Consider the following 16,447-nt stretch of genomic DNA (forward strand, 5'->3'; position numbering starts at 1 on the left):
TAAATTGATGTTTAGACTTTCTGAATGGTTCTAAGTCATTGTTATTTAAAAGTTGAAGATACATCTCTTCATTATTTAGAGAAATAGATTCCTCTGTGGTTTTAACTCTATGTTTTAAACCAATATATTCAAAGAACCCATAATTATAAATAGTTCTTTTGCTAACTTCTGGAATAGTCCATTTGTTTAGCAAATCTAAATTCTGAGGATATTCAACCTCTTCAGTCATACTGTTTTTCACAGTAGACTTACCCGTATTAAGTACGCGTAAACTCATAAGATGAGAAAAATGTTGAATTATGACTTAACTATCATAAATTATATATACTTCCATGGCTCTGATACCAAGTTAGGGCGGATCTTTTTATGTACCAACATATATATATATATATATATATATATATATATATATATATATATATATATATATATATATATATATATATATATATATATATATATATATATATATATAAATAAAAAGAAAACGACCCTGGAACATCAACAACATAAAGAACAATAACACATCAAAAAGCAACGAACTTGTCAACAAATTAACTTTTTTTTTTAAAAAAACAAATTAGTTTTTAGATCTGAAAATAAAAGAAGTGGAAATGGTGGAGGCCGGGATGGACGAGAGGGAGTGGTGGTGGGTGTTTGTGGTGGTTGTCGTTGGTAATGGTGGTTAGATCTAAAAGAAGAAAGGAGGAAGTGGCGGTTGTGGGAGTTTTTGGTGGGTGTTGTTGGTGGCGGCAGTCGTGGGGTGATGTGAGGCGGTGGTGGTTGTCGTGGGGTGTTGTTGGTGGCGGCAGTCGTGGGGTGAGATGGTGGTGATGTCGAGTGCAGGGAGGTTGCGGTGGAGCGTGGTTGGTGGTGTCGGGTTGTGGTGGGTTGTTGTTGCGGCTGGCTTTTGGTGGGCGTGCGTGTTTGTGGTGGTTGGCTGGGTGGTGGTGTCGATGGGGTTGGTGGGCGTGGGTGGGTGGCGGTGGAGGTGGTCGGTGGGGCCGGGTGAGGAAGAGGAGGATGGGGAATTTTTTTTTGAATTATTTGGTTTTTGAATTTTGTTGGATTTTTGAGAGGAATTAGGTTTTTTTGGTTTTTAGAGAGATAGAGAGCTGATATTTGTGTGAAGGAGAGAGAAGTGAGTGGAAAAAGAAGGGTTTTATAGTGAAATTAGGGGTTGATTAGTGATAGTAGAGAGGGAAAGTATTTAATTAGGATTGATCCCCTAATTTTTTGCACTAATCCTCCCTTTTTCTCTTTCAATCTCAGCCTCCATCCTATCTTTTGAAGGGTCCTAAAGAAGACTTATGGACTCAATGGATTTGGGTGGACTCATTAGATCTCATTTATATATATATATATATATATATATATATATATATATATATATATATATATATATATATATATAGAGGAAGGATCAACTAAGGCCACTTATATATTTGAGTCCATAAGTCCTATTGTGAGCCATTGGATGGAAGGAGATGGAGGGATGAGATGAACTCACCCAAAGTCATTATACAAGCTAATTAACACACTTTACTAATCCACCCTAATTAACCACTAATTTACTATATATTTGTTTTCTACCCACCCATTTCTCTCTCATCTCACACATTTCACTCTTCTCTTCTCTCAAAACCTCAAAAAAAAAAAAAACCCCAAAAAATCCAAAAAAATAAAAAACCCAAAAAATCCAAATAAATAAAAAAAACCCAAAAATCCAAATAAATAAAAAAACCCAAAAAATCCAAATAAATAAAAAAAACCCAACAAATCCAAATAAATAGAAAATCCAAAAAATAAAAAATCCAAACATATCAAAAACCCAAAAAATCCAAAAAAATCAAAAAATCCAAAAAAATCAAAAAACCAAAAAAATCATTCATTTCTCTCTTCCTCATTCACCACCACCACCACTATCCCACCCGACACCACCCACCGCCCACATCCACCGCCACCTCCACCACCGCCGTCGGTAATTATATAAACTCGTTTTTTTTTTTTTTTTTTTTTTTTCCAGATTTTGCGTCTCGGTTTTTTTCGTCACTTTTTTTTTTTTTTTTTTTTTCCAGATTTTGTGTTAAATTAGTTGTTTGGGGTCGGTTTATTCTATTTCTTAATTTTTGTTAGTTTTTGTTGTTATTTATTCTTTTCAAATCTATTCTTTTCAAATATTTAAAACCCGAAATTTTTATTTAAAAAACGTATAATATGGACTAAAGTTATACAAAAAATTGGACTAAAGTGATACAAAAATGAACCAAAGTTATACAAAAATGAACCAAAGTTATACAAAAATGGACCAAAGTTATACAAAAATGGACTAAAGTTATACAAATATGGATTAAAGTTATACAAATATGGACTAAAGTTATACAAATAAGGACTAAAGTTATACAAAAATGGACCAAAGTTATACAAAAATGAACCAAAGTTATACAAAAATGGACTAAAGTTATACAAACATGAACCAAAGTTATACAAAAATAGACCAAAGTTATACAAAAAAGACTAAAGTTATACAAAAATTGGACTAAAGTTATACAAAAAATTGGACTAAAGTTATACAAAAATGAACCAAAGTTATACAAAAACGAACCAAAGTTATACAAAAATGGATTAAAGTTATACAAATATGGACTAAAGTTATACAAATAATGACTAAAGTTATACAAAAATGGACCAAAGTTATACAAAAATGAACCAAAGTTATACAAAAATGGACTAAAGTTATACAAACATGAACCAAAGTTATACAAAAATAGACCAAAGTTATACAAAAAAAGACTAAAGTTATACAAAAATTGGACTAAAGTTATACAAAAAATTGGACTAAAGTTATACAAAAATGAACCAAAGTTATACAAAAACGAACCAAAGTTATACAAAAATGGACTAAAGTTATACAAATATGGATTAAAGTTATACAAATATGGACTAACTTTAGTCCATTTTTGTATAACTTTGGTTCATTTTTGGATAACTTTGGTTCATTTTTGTATAACTTTGGTTCATTTTTGTATAACTTTAGTCAAATTTTTTGTATAACTTTAGTCCAATTTTTGTATAACTTTGGTTCATTTTTGTATAACTTTGGTCTATTTTTGTATAACTTTGGTTCATTTTTGTATAACTTTGGTTCATTTTTGTATAACTTTAGCCCAGTTTTTTGTATAACTTTAGTCCAATTTTTGTATAACTTTAGTCTTTTTTTGTATAACTTTGGTCTATTTTTGTTTAACTTTAGTCCATTTTTGTATAACTTTAGTCCATTTTTGTACAACTTTAGTCCATATTCGTATAACTTTAGTCAGTTTTTGTATAACTTTAGTCCATTTTTGTACAACTTTAGTCCTTTTTTGTACAACTTTAGTCAATTTTTGTATAACTCTAGTCCTTATTTGTATAACTTTAGTCCATATTTGTATAACTTTAGTCCATTTTTTGTATAACTTTAGTCCAAAATTGTATAACTTTAATCCAAAAAAAATAAACTTTAATAAAAGAAAAAACCAAAATCCAAACCAACAATACTAGAAAAACAAAAAATCCTTATCTAAAAAAAAACCATAATAAGTAAACACTGAAAAAAGGCCAAAAAAAATAATAGTCGAACCAAATTCTCAAAAAATTATATATCGTGTGTATAACTTTAATGCACGCGGTGTATAACTTTAATCGACAATATGTATAACTTTAGTCATAAAAATTGTAACTTTAATGTTTCAAGGGTATAACCAACAACAACAAGAAAATAAGAAAAAAAAAACAAAAAACCCAAAACAACTGTCAAATACAAAAAAACCAAACCAAACCAAAACAACTGTCAAATACAAAAACCAAAACAACTGTCAAATACAAAAACAAAAACCAAACAATCACAGAAAAAGGAGAAAGGACGAAAAAAAGGAGAATGGAACGAAAAAACAAAAAAAAAAAGCCATCCATTGACGAAAAAATTGAAATCGAAAAACAAAATACTCAGATATGAAAACAAAGAATCGCAACAACCAACAACAATAAGAACCACATAAATTTTGTAGATCTGAAAAATAAAAAGAGAAAGGAGAAGGGTAGGGATGCTATTTGCTTGTTGTTGTTATTTGCTTGTTGACCGGAGATGTAGAGGAGAAGAAGGAGTGGTGGTAAATTCAGATCTCGACATTTAAACAAAAATGCACCAAAAAAATTAAAAACAAAACAAAACAATACAAGAAAACCGGACTGAGGAGGGACCAAGTCGGTTGTCGGATCTGAGAGGAGGAGGTGCGGGTTGTTGTTTTTTGTGGTGGTGATTGGCGTTCGTTGGTGGTGGTGGTGGTTTAGTGCAGACGTCGACATTGTTGTGGCGGTTGTGGGTGCAGCGACAGTGCAGTCCTGGTTTTTAGATCTTGTTTTTTTTTTGTTTTTGTGGTGGTGGTGGTTTAGTGCAGACGTCGACATTGTTGTTGTTGGCGGTGGATTAGAGGGTGATGTTGTCGGTGGTGATGTCGTGGAGGAAAAGAGGACGAAAATGTCAGGGGGGGTGGTGTGTCGTGGCTGGTTGTGGTGGTTGGTCGTGGTGATGGGGCGTTGGTGGTGTGGTTGGCAGGTTGGTGGTGGTGGTGGCCGAGAGAGGAGATGAAGAATGGTCTTTTTTTTTAGAAAAAATGTGGGGTTTTTTTTAAAGAAAATGTGGGTTTTTTTTAGAGAAATATGGGAGTGAGAAAGAGAGAAAAAGGAGAAGATAGTGAATGAAAGAGGAAGAGGCTGTGTAATAATGAGAGGAAATGCTTAGTGAGATTAAGGAGGAGATTAGAGAAATATGGGTTTTGTTTAGATAGATTAGTTTGTAGCCCTTCATTGAGATCTAATCCCATCCCTCCATTCCCTTCATCCAAAGGCTTCTCTAAAGACTTAGGGACTCATTATACATGAGGGCCTTAGAAGAACCCCTCTCTCTCTCTCTCTCTCTCTATATATATATATATATATATATATATATATATATATATATATATATATATATATAGGGTCGAGATCCGGTGAGAACCACTAGTATAATGAGAACCGTGAGAACCATTTACAACCGTCAGGTCCTAAGGAAATAAAGTGTTGCGATTAACACAGCTAAGTCCCCACACCTCAAACTCTCTAGCCTCGTCATTTTACAGTTTATCATTCTCATTCTTTTTTTTCTCTCTCTTTAAAGCTCCCAGCACAAAGTTTTCTCATTGTTCGAAAATTAATCTTGCGGTTCGACGTAGCTACTAATCTTTCTCTTTCTGCCAATTCGATCGCATTCAAAACTTCAGGAATTCAAACTCGTTATGTTTCTTCATCAATGGACGCTTTGGATTTGACAAGGTAAATACTTTAAATTGATTTTTATTCCGGTGAAATTAGGGTTTATATTTGTATGACTTTTCAAATTTTTCGATTCATCAATTAAGTTAGTCGAATTAATTGAAAATACGATTTATATTCATCAATTTAATGTGTATTTCTTTTTCGTTGATGATAATTAGGGTTTATATTCATCAATTTAGATGATGGTAATTTGTTGTTGTTACTTATTGTTGTTAATTTCTGGGGTTAGGACTGAATCATTTAGGGTTAAGTTGTGAATTGTTAGAAATATGCGTACCTTAATAGCGGAAAACAGACACAACTAGTGTGTCCGTTTAATACTTGAATTTCAATATGAATGATTTTGGTATTTCCATGTTGACGCTCTTATTAACCGAAAACATTATATTTTGTAAGTGCACGAGCTTGTTTTCTTTGATATTGGTTACTATTATGATATGCTGGTGTTATTTCAATGAATGAATGAGATTTCTGTTGAAACTTTTGCCATTTTTGAACATGAATTTCTATTGCTTTTATCTTCATTCATGCGACAACTCAGGTCCTAACCCTCCATGTTAGTTATTAAAGACTAACTGCTCCCTCTCCACTCTGAGGAGTACACCGTTCCCCTGCCCCTACCTTAATACACCAAAATATTAGTATACGACTTTAGTCTACGAGTATTTACTGGTTTGCTGACAACCAAAAAACGACAGAACCAACAATAAACGCTAACATTACTCAAACCAACATTCTGTTATTACTCGTTTTCCTATCAAGCCATCATAATTGTTGCAATGATTATAAAAGCTAGAAGCCTTACTGATACAAGTGGGTTGAGCACCTTGAATCAGTTTTCCACTGGTGCTACTGCTTTGAACTTACTGTAATTTCAGAATTTTTGCGCACTTTTTACCTGGTGTTGATTTCATACACGTGAAATCCTGTAAGATATGATGAACAAAACTGGGTGAGGTGATAAGTAGAATTTAAATTCACTGAAAATCCTCCAAAAATCTCAACTTCTAACAATTTCTAATGTAATTGCAACAAAGTATGTAGAATATGGCAGTGTTGGGTGAGTTATTAACTGACCTTTCTAAAACAGTTATAGAGGATACAATGAGAGTTTTCATGAGAGAAAGGCTGTACTCCGTATTTGATAAATATTGATTACGATTTCTATATAATAGAGCAGTCTTTTCAAAATATTAAGGTAGTATAGCATTTGAAGAACTTGGGATGAAATTTCGTAGTTTGAAATTGCAACATCTTTTTCTATGTGACGGTAGATGTAGGGATTTGCATTTCTTTATTTGTTTTGCTCTGTGTCTCAACCCGTTAAGTCGGTAATAGACCTGTTCTGCTTAAGATACTACTCGCTTTACCTTTTTCATTAAACTTCATATTGAATTTTCACTTTTAAGCCACATCTTTATCTGACTATCTGGTGCTGAGTATATTACCTTGTACGAGTAGTATATAGTAGTGCTTAGTGCTTGCTAAACAAGTGAGATGCTGACAACTACACATGAAAATGAAACATTAAATTTTTCCTGCAAATAGTACAAGCTTCTTTTATGATCACAGTAGACAACAAAGTTGCCTTTGACACATTACTGCAAAAGAGATGATCATTTGGCTGCTTACATCCTTGACAACATTACCGGCTTATATTATCTTTAATAGTCATTAGAGTTTCTACATTATGAATATTTACGTTTTACTTATTTTTAAAGTCAATTAGCTCAAAATGGGAGAGCATTGTGCAATGCACAAGATATGGGTTCGACTCCCATATTGGCTATGATGAAATACCAAATCTTTCTTTTACTCTAAGAATGAAAAATAGTGTAGGGTAATCCTATTTCCAATATGACATGTATGGTAGTAATAGTTTTGGTATATATGCTAGTCTTTGAAATGCTTGTATTGAACTTCGATCGTTGAAATCTATTCCATCGGCTCATTGCCATTGTTGTCGCTCGCTTGAGTCGTATCTGCGCCGCTTGAGTTGTATCATGGTCTGCGCGCGATTGCCCGAATATGATTATGGCCTCCTAAATAATTGTACTGTATTGCTTGCATCATATCATTGGATTTGCGATTTAATAGGCTATATGGGACTCGAACCCATATCTTTGTGCAAAATTTGCACATTGCTCTACCATTGAGCTAATAGCCTTTAAAATACGCTAAATAAATACGAGTAGGAAATAAATGACATAAGTACACTGAAATGTTTCTCGCATATTAGTAAGATATGTAATAGATACACTAAAATGCCTTGTAGTTACATAAAAAGACCAGTAAATGCATTACATCTCCTCCACAATCATTTACCTTATTTCATGTACATAGAACCTTATTTCATGCACATAGAACCTTTTCATGCCATAGAAAATTAACGTCCTTAACCAACAGTAATTAGTATCATATTATAACCAACTGATGCAGCTCAAGAACTTTTTAATGCACATAGAACCTTTTTTCATGCACATATAATCTTATTTCATGCCCATATAAAATTATTGTCTTTAACCAACACTAATTAGTATCATAATATAACCAACTAATACAACTGAAGAAGTTCTTAATGCACATAAAACCTTATTTCATGCACATAGAACCTTATTTCATGCACATATAAAATTAACGTCCTTTACCAACAGTAATTAGTATCACAATATAAACAATCGACGCTTTGAAAAACTTTTTAATGCACATAGAACCTTATTTCATGCACATAGAACCTTATTTCATGCACATATAAAATTAACGTCCTTTACCAACAGTAATTAGTATCACAATATAAACAACTGACGCTACTGAAAAACTTTTTAATGCACATAGAACCTTATTTCATGCACATAGAACCTTATTTCATGCACATATAAAATTAACGTCCTTTACCAACAGTAATTAGTATCACAATATAAACAACTGACGCTACTGAAAAACTTTTTAATGCACATAGAACCTTATTTCATGCACATAGAACCTTATTTCATGCACAAAGAAAATTAACGTCCTTTACCAACAGAAAGAAATAGCTTGCTTACTAGTATCATCATCTTCATCTGCCCATTTGTCCCAATCAACCTTCACATAGTGTGGAGGCTTTCCCTCTTTCAGAAGCTTATTCCACCATTTATTCTCTTCCTTCTCTAGAACACAAAAGATGCTCCTAACACCATAGTTGATTTTGCTTTCCTAGGGTAATGGAGAACATAATAAGTGAGACAACAAAATAAATACTCTAACCAGAAACACAATTACAATTAGAAGGATGACAGCAACAATAGCATGTACAATATCCTTTTGAGTCCATGACTTGTACTGTTTAAGTCAATTAACTCTGAAAAATGAAGCTTGAAGATATTTTGAAATGACAGTGAATCTACACATTCATCTCCTAAATATTCAGCAAATTTTGAATGTTGTCTACAAATCATTCCCTCATAATAAGCTAGACCAATCAATCTCAGCCAACAGTTAACAAATCTGCAGCTAGCTTTAGGAGTATCAAACTACCCACCAAATACTCTTCAACACAATCTAAAAAGCTATTCTGAGCAGAACGTAACATTAGAAAAACTAACAGAAATACTTGGTAAGATAATATTAGGGGTCACGCCAAGACAGTGAACAACCAAACTCGCATCTACATTGACTTAACAATAGGTAACTACCAAATACTCTCTGGCCTATTAACGATTCACGACGTTTCAAGCAGAGAATTAAACAAGAAAAATGAATTAGACATAAAAAGTTCGTAACATAATACTTGTATTACAGACCATCATCAAGGATGAACAGACGAAACACACCTCTACATTGACTTTGTCACACAGATCTAGTTTTATTTCATTATCCATCAAGTGAGATCAATTCTTCTAAGGTATTTTTCTAAAAGGAACTCCATTTTTAAAGTTTTACGAGAACTTTATGGCATCTAGTTCTAGGTTTCTTTTTATGTACTGTTGTAAAAAAATATGCCTGGGCTGCTGGGCACAGTTCAGCAGAGACCTGGATGCAATTGTTACGGCCTGGATGCAATTTTTTGTTCTTCCAGAAGTGGTTTAAGTTATTCATTTGCGACTGGAGATGATCTGCAAGTTACTGGAGATGCAAACCAGACAAGTAAGAGAAACAAATCAGGGGCAAGGTATCATTTAAGTTCTGGTTTCATACCTTGTGCAACGACAAACCTGACACTGTTTTTATCAATCAATTTTATAGTTTTTTTTACGGAATTTAGATTTTTATATAAAAGAGAATTACAAGAATTCTAGAGGTCTTTTTTACTTTGGGAACATTTGCCTAATTCATCTTATTGTTTTTTTTTTTTTACAGAACTGAACTGAACATTAGTTTTGGATTTTTAGCATCAGGCAGCATCACAGTCAGAAATACTTTGTCCTCCCTTTCAGCCCATTTCACTTCAGGATGACGACTGGCACCAAGTATTGAAAATATTAAGAAGTACAAGATCGAACAAGACGCACATTGGGAAACGCCATAGTTAGCTCCCATAGACAATAGAAAAGCATTAAAAATTCATTATCAAGATGCTCGTTATGCACAATGTACTGGCTACCCGTAATGCCTAAACCACATAAATGAAGTCCACCCATCCACAAGAAAGCATATCTTTAAATGCAAACAAACAAGCTCTGCCAAGAACATAAATTACTACCAAAAAAAATATTGAAGGGTTTGAGTTATTAACTCGCATCAAGCTTATTCAATTAACTCGCATATAGCAAGAACAAATTAGCGTAGAATCGAATTTGAGCAGCGGATTACCTTAATTTGTAGGAATGAAACTCAGTAATGGCGATTGAATCGGATTAGAGGAACAAAAATCCTATGATGAATGTGTTGAGATTTGAGAAGTGACGGAAATATGATTTGGTTAACGATGATCGGAGAGCACGATCGGAAAGGATGACGGAGAGGGTGATGGTCGAAGAGAGAGAAGGAGAGATGAGTGAGAAAGTGAAATTGGGAAAATGAATGAGATTGAAGAGTTTGGGGGTGCGCGTAGGTTTCAAACAAAATAAAGTCTAATGTCGTCCGTAGTATTATTATTAGTAGTAGTGGTTCTCATGGTTCTCATTATACTAGTGGTTCTCATAGGATCCCAAATCTATATATATATATATATATATATATTTATATATATATATATATATATATATATATATATATATATATATATATATATATCCCGCATGACCTTAATCACCTGCTACTACATGCAAACCAAACATTAACATCATCATGATCATATAGACATACCCCACATCACATTACATATACTCCAATCACTTCCATTCAACCCAAAAATATACTTCATTTAACATATACTTAAAGGCATACAACAGATAACGATCCCTTGACACCGCATCGTGACCAGCTCAAAGTTGTAAGGGCAATGTTGCGTCCTTAGGACGTCTCCCAAGCCTTTGCGGTAGCTCCAAACAACTCCTACCCGAGTTCATTTTATTTAGACTCTCTTAGTTCATTATGTTCATTTGTTACAGGTTCTAAATTTGTCATTCTGATACCACTTTGTAACACCTCCACATATCAAGGTGCTTTACCAAGGACCACCCCGGCATGAGAAGCTGTTACCATCTCGATTGCCCGAGGTTAGTATATCAAAAGTAACCATTCAGAAACATTTATTAAAGTATCAAGTTTAAAGATTGCACCGTCTCAAATAAATTCCAAACTGAAAGAGTATAAAATCTCAATACAACTGAAACCAAAACAGCTAAACTCGTACCAGCGGAAGCTAGACTCGAAGCGATGACATTCCATCTCGTCCCCGTAGCTAAAGACAACCACCGCCTATCACAATCTGCTCACCATCATCGAATGGATCACCACAATTTTACAAAACAACAACGAGGTCAGTTCACTGTATATTAAGATAAGCAAAATACAACAATATCGATAACAACTATTCCACAACCATTCTCCCTTCCCAATCATGTCACATAACTGACCACACACTTAAGTGTGTAGTCCTCCCAGATCACTGCCATAACAGATAATCCACACCGCCAGTGGGGGACTCCAGTCTTGCCCACCTAAGCCCCGCTCATCACAACGAGCAACAACCCATGTTCCTTAATGTGCACATCCCCTCTTGTGGCGGGTTTCACAAGGTGTGAATCAAGGGCGTGGAGTCACGCCCGCAAGTGACTCCACTCAGCCGAGGACGCACCTCACAATCATAGTCAATCCATCACAACTCAAATACTCCAGAATACAATCAACAACAGTATTATCATATCAATTAAATCACAACACCACATCTTAAATCAATTATGCAATCAACTGAGTAGGGAAACCCTAACTTAGCACAAATCCGATTACGAGTCAACAATGGAAGCTAGAATTTCTGTTCTACAAATTCTCCACCTAACAACCATTTTAATAATCCAATCACAACATGCAAAACATCTCTTTTCTCCAATTTCCAATACTAGGGTAAAATCCTAAAAGACAAGACTGACAAAAGGTATAAGGCTAGTGACTTACCGACGCAAGAGAGGAAAGAACAAAGACTCGCGAACAATCAAAGATCTTGGAGAGATTAGAGATGATTACAATACATAGAAATGTTTTAGGTTTTGGTAAAAGTGAAAAGTGAAACTGTTAATCGTAATATATAACTCTAATCATCTTTAATAAAACCACGGAAATAATTCCCGTCAGACAGGATACTCGGTCGAGTATTGAGAATACTCGGCCGAGTAACCCTTACTCGGTAGAGTATCCCTTACTCGGTAGAGTATTACCATACTCGGCCGAGTATTCCTGGATAGTAGTCTGACCAGAAACACACGATGCATTACTCGGCCGAGTAACAGGACTTAGAAAAACGTGGTATTACAGGTTAATTCGGGGAAGGTCTTATAATTCATTGTGTAACAAGCCTTCATATCAAGATTCTTAAACAAGGTTTTAACATTTTTCTCAATATCAATATTTTTCAAAGAAGCTGACTTGGGGAAATGTGGGATCATGTCATTCCGGTGTATCTTGCATCTCTACATTGATACTGTCATTTGTGTACCAAAAATAAATACCTAATTACACTAACGGAGCTAGCAGTAAGTAGGGTCGATCTCCACAAGGAGATGGGAAAATGTCAGCCTTAATTAAGACCGTTTAGGTAACTAGTTTTGGGGGTTTTAGTTGTTTGTTCCAATCTAATGAGGTCAAGGAAAAGGAAGAAAGCAAGAAAGTTTGAATTAAACAAGCAGGGAGAAAATAGCTAAGACAGTCGGTTCACCATGATTCTTTAGTCATGCAATCTAAGTCTCAGGTCGATACAAGTATGATCTATGGAACAATGAATATCTCCTTCCGGTCTCAATTCACCCTAAAACACAAATAGCTTAGCTTCCGCCCTCACTAAAGTGCCCTAATGTTCGCTACGAGCCTCACCCTTTCCAATCTTCCGATCTAGGTCAAGGTTTACTATAATTTATTAACTAATTGCGTCGACTTAATTAGACAAGAACAATTATTAGTAGCGATTAACAACATAGACTAAACTAGCATCAAACCTAATAATTCAATTTACACTTCCCTTAAAATCATGGCTCCCCTGTGTCTTAGCAAGAGAGATTAGCTATGCATCATCATTGAGATAACAAAAATCATACACAAGCAAGAAGGATTAAACATGATAACAAAGCAGTGAAAGATTGAATAATAAAAATTCTAAGTAAAGGGAGAAAGAAATAAAAAGGCAACAATAGATTAAGATTAAGAATTAAAAAAGAATAAAGGTACCAATTACAAGTTTCAAGATCCAAGCCAAAGTTCTAGAGTAAGAGTATGAGAGAGTAAGGGGAAGAAGAAGTATCGTAGTCTCAGGAGAAGAAGAAGTAGTAGAAGAATTAGTATCAACGTAGTACTTAACCTAACATATAACCTATTTACAAAGCCCATCTCGAATTAAGGCATAAACACGCATAAATAACAAAGTCTCTCGATCGAGTGAAATAAAACTACTTGATCGAGGACAAACCCTGAAATTCCTCTCGATCGAACAGAAATGTTGTTCGATCGAGTACTTCTTGTCCTTTCTATCGAGCAACAGAACGGCTCGATCGAGTGATTCTTCATTGGATAGAGCATTCGATCGACCAAATAGTTAGTTAATCGAGCTATATTGGCACATAGGACTCTTTGGCACCTTCCGAGGTCAGCTCACGCATCTTTAGGCGATGGATTCCAAGCTCCGATTCCTTATTCTCCAGAATGCATGCAAATGAGACAAGTTTAAGCTCGGATTTGCTCCTTTCTGGTCCGCACCTGCAATTTACACAAGACAAACCAAAGTAGACTATTAGGGGTATTTGTAGCTAGATGCCACGTAAATAATACAGAAATGCGTGTAAAAATGAGGTAAAAACCTTATATAAAATACACGCATCAAATCTCCTCAAACCAAACTATTGCTTGTCCCCAAGCAAACTATGAATGCAACTTAAGACAACTAGTGGAAGGGGACCAACTCATCGGCTACAAATCACCTACCCAAACCAGTTTAATGCAACAACCAACAAAGTGGCAAATGCATGGTAAGTGCAAACGAATTAAATCAATGTTTCAAACTACTAAATCGTCAACCTTGAAAGACTCATGAATATCGGACTCTTACGGGCCACTCATCACTCAAATTAAGCACAGGGTGAGTATATAAGTAAAAGATAGAAAGAAGTGAAGACACTCACCTAACTCGACCTATAAGAACATGCATGCAGTTTAGCATGAATAGAATCTCTACAACCGTACATATGCATTCCAACCAACTAATGACCAAGACACATGCCGATGACTTACATTTGGGTAAGTGAGGTAGAGGGTAAGAAGGGGCTAAGATGAATTTGGATATGTGGAGTTAGCAGCCAAGCTAGCTGTAACAGATCCAAATTAATAACACATCCCAACTTCATACTCAGTAAATCAATACAAATCAGTGCTATATTGCAGCACAAAGCTCACTAACCACCATAAAATTGTTAACTCCCCATAAGATACAAATAGAACGGGAGCATAAGTCACAACATAATGAATTTTCGGCTCATGACTTTTTCATAATTTTCTCTTTTTTTTTTCAATTATTTCTTTTTCCACACAATTTTTCTTTTCGTATTTTCTTCTTTTTCATTCCCTTCAACACTTCCACCAAACTATCAAATCAGATATATAACCAAACTGTAATAAAACATTCCAAAAAGCTACTAATTACTAGCTTGGTTAGGGTAGGCAAAATTATAGATTGTAGCTAGACAAGACAAAATAGGCAATTTGGCTGTGTGAGGCTCATGGGTAGAATGAAATAAAGGGAACTGCCTCTCCTAACATGTGTCACCATCCACAAACCGAATGCATACAGGTATCAAGAATACTAAATTCATGCTTATGCAAATTGATGTTACATGCCTTATAGAGAGTACTACTCACATCCTATATGAAACTGGTTGTGAATGTCACCAGTTTATTAAGCTCTAACCTCAGACTATAATGTAGTTTGCCAATACATGAGTCAAGTCTATTCGTTCAGATAAGAGAGAAACAAAAACTCATAGATTATGCACATAACCATGCCAACAAAATGTCAAGAATATGCAAGGCAAGGGTAAAGACTCTAAGTAGCGTCAAATTTCAATCGTTCCGACTCAAAATAAACGTGATATTTTTGAATTTTATGTGATTTTTCGAATTAAAAACAACGATTCATGCGAAAATGAGTAAACGTGCAAGCGAAAATGCAAGAAAACAAAACATGCAGACACAGATATGGATAAATACCTCCCCAAATCAAACCGTACAATGCCCTCATTGTACCAAAAATAGGGAAGGAAATTCAAACTAAATAAAAAAGGATAGCGGGAGTCGGAAAAATTATAAGACAGCATAAGGAGGGACCTCCCCAAATCGACCATGAACATTAGAGGTCATAGGTAGCCACGCAGCAGCATAACAGGCGAAAAATAATAGCCGGACCACGTAGTTACTCGATCAAACAGATCAGAGTGGTTTGATCGAGTGGAATGGGTGTCAAATGAGCTCGATCGAGAAGATGGTATACTCGATCGAGAGAAGTGGTTTTGCAGCATTTCGATCGAGAGCAGAAGAGGCTCGATCGAGTAAATTTCCTAGCCAAAGTGTTCGATCGAGTAGAGAAACCACTCGATCGAGCAAAGTCACCTGCAAAACGCATAATAGAAGTACAGGAACAACAAAATACACATAGTTTAGCGTTTCAAAGTTCAACACATAGCATAAAAAGAAATAACAAGTTTAAACTAAAGTACAAGGAAACAGTCCGGGTTGCCTCCCCGATAGCGCATGTTTAAGAGGTCCCGCACGACCTTTCTGGCTTCAATTAACTGGCTCATCGGGATTGTCGAAGTACAGGACTTCAACACGATTGTCTGCATCATTTGCCTTCTGGTAATGCTTCACATACTGCCCATTTACCTTGAACCTATTTCCCTCAGAATTTTCTAACTCCACGAACCCGAATTTAGTGACAACTGTCACTGTATAAGGGCCACTCCACCTGGACTTCAGCTTGCCAGGAAATAAGCGAAGTCGGGCATTAAACAGCAACACCTTCTGCTTGACATGAAATTCTCGAGGTATGATCCATTTGTCGTGCCATTTCTTCGTCTTCTCTTTGTAGATGCGTGAGCTGTCATAGGCATTTAGCCTAAACTCCTCCAGTTCATCCAGCTGCAATAAACGATTCTGACCACACAACTTAGGATCAAAGTTAAGTTCACGAATTGCCCACCAAGTTTTACATTCTAACTCAACAGGTAAATGACATGACTTCCCATAAACTAACCGATATGGTGATGCATCAATCGGTGTTTTAATGGCAGTCCGATATGCCCATAATGTGTCTTCCAGCTTAAGACTCCAGTCCTTCCGTGACTTAGAAACTACTTTACCTAAGATCTCTTTAATCTCACGATTAGAGACCTCAACTTGACCACTAGTTTGGGGATGATACCACAAACCACGCCGGTGTTGAACACCAACTTTAGACAAAATAGAAGTTAGTTTC

At 35.2% G+C, this 16,447-nt stretch overlaps 1 long non-coding RNA gene across 1 annotated transcript; it reads left to right on the top strand.

Moving 5' to 3' along the window:
- The first annotated feature begins 9,079 nt into the window (after nt 1–9,079).
- On the top strand, nt 9,080–10,353 carry LOC141652156 (uncharacterized). The gene is made up of 3 exons (XR_012546997.1): nt 9,080–9,238; nt 9,355–9,505; nt 9,694–10,353. It is a non-coding gene; the product is annotated as an uncharacterized LOC141652156 (long non-coding RNA).
- Nucleotides 10,354–16,447: the final 6,094 nt, after the last annotated feature.

The sequence above is a fragment of the Silene latifolia genome, chromosome 4 (genome assembly GCF_048544455.1).
Source record: "Silene latifolia isolate original U9 population chromosome 4, ASM4854445v1, whole genome shotgun sequence".
NCBI classification, from domain to species: Eukaryota; Viridiplantae; Streptophyta; class Magnoliopsida; order Caryophyllales; family Caryophyllaceae; genus Silene; species Silene latifolia.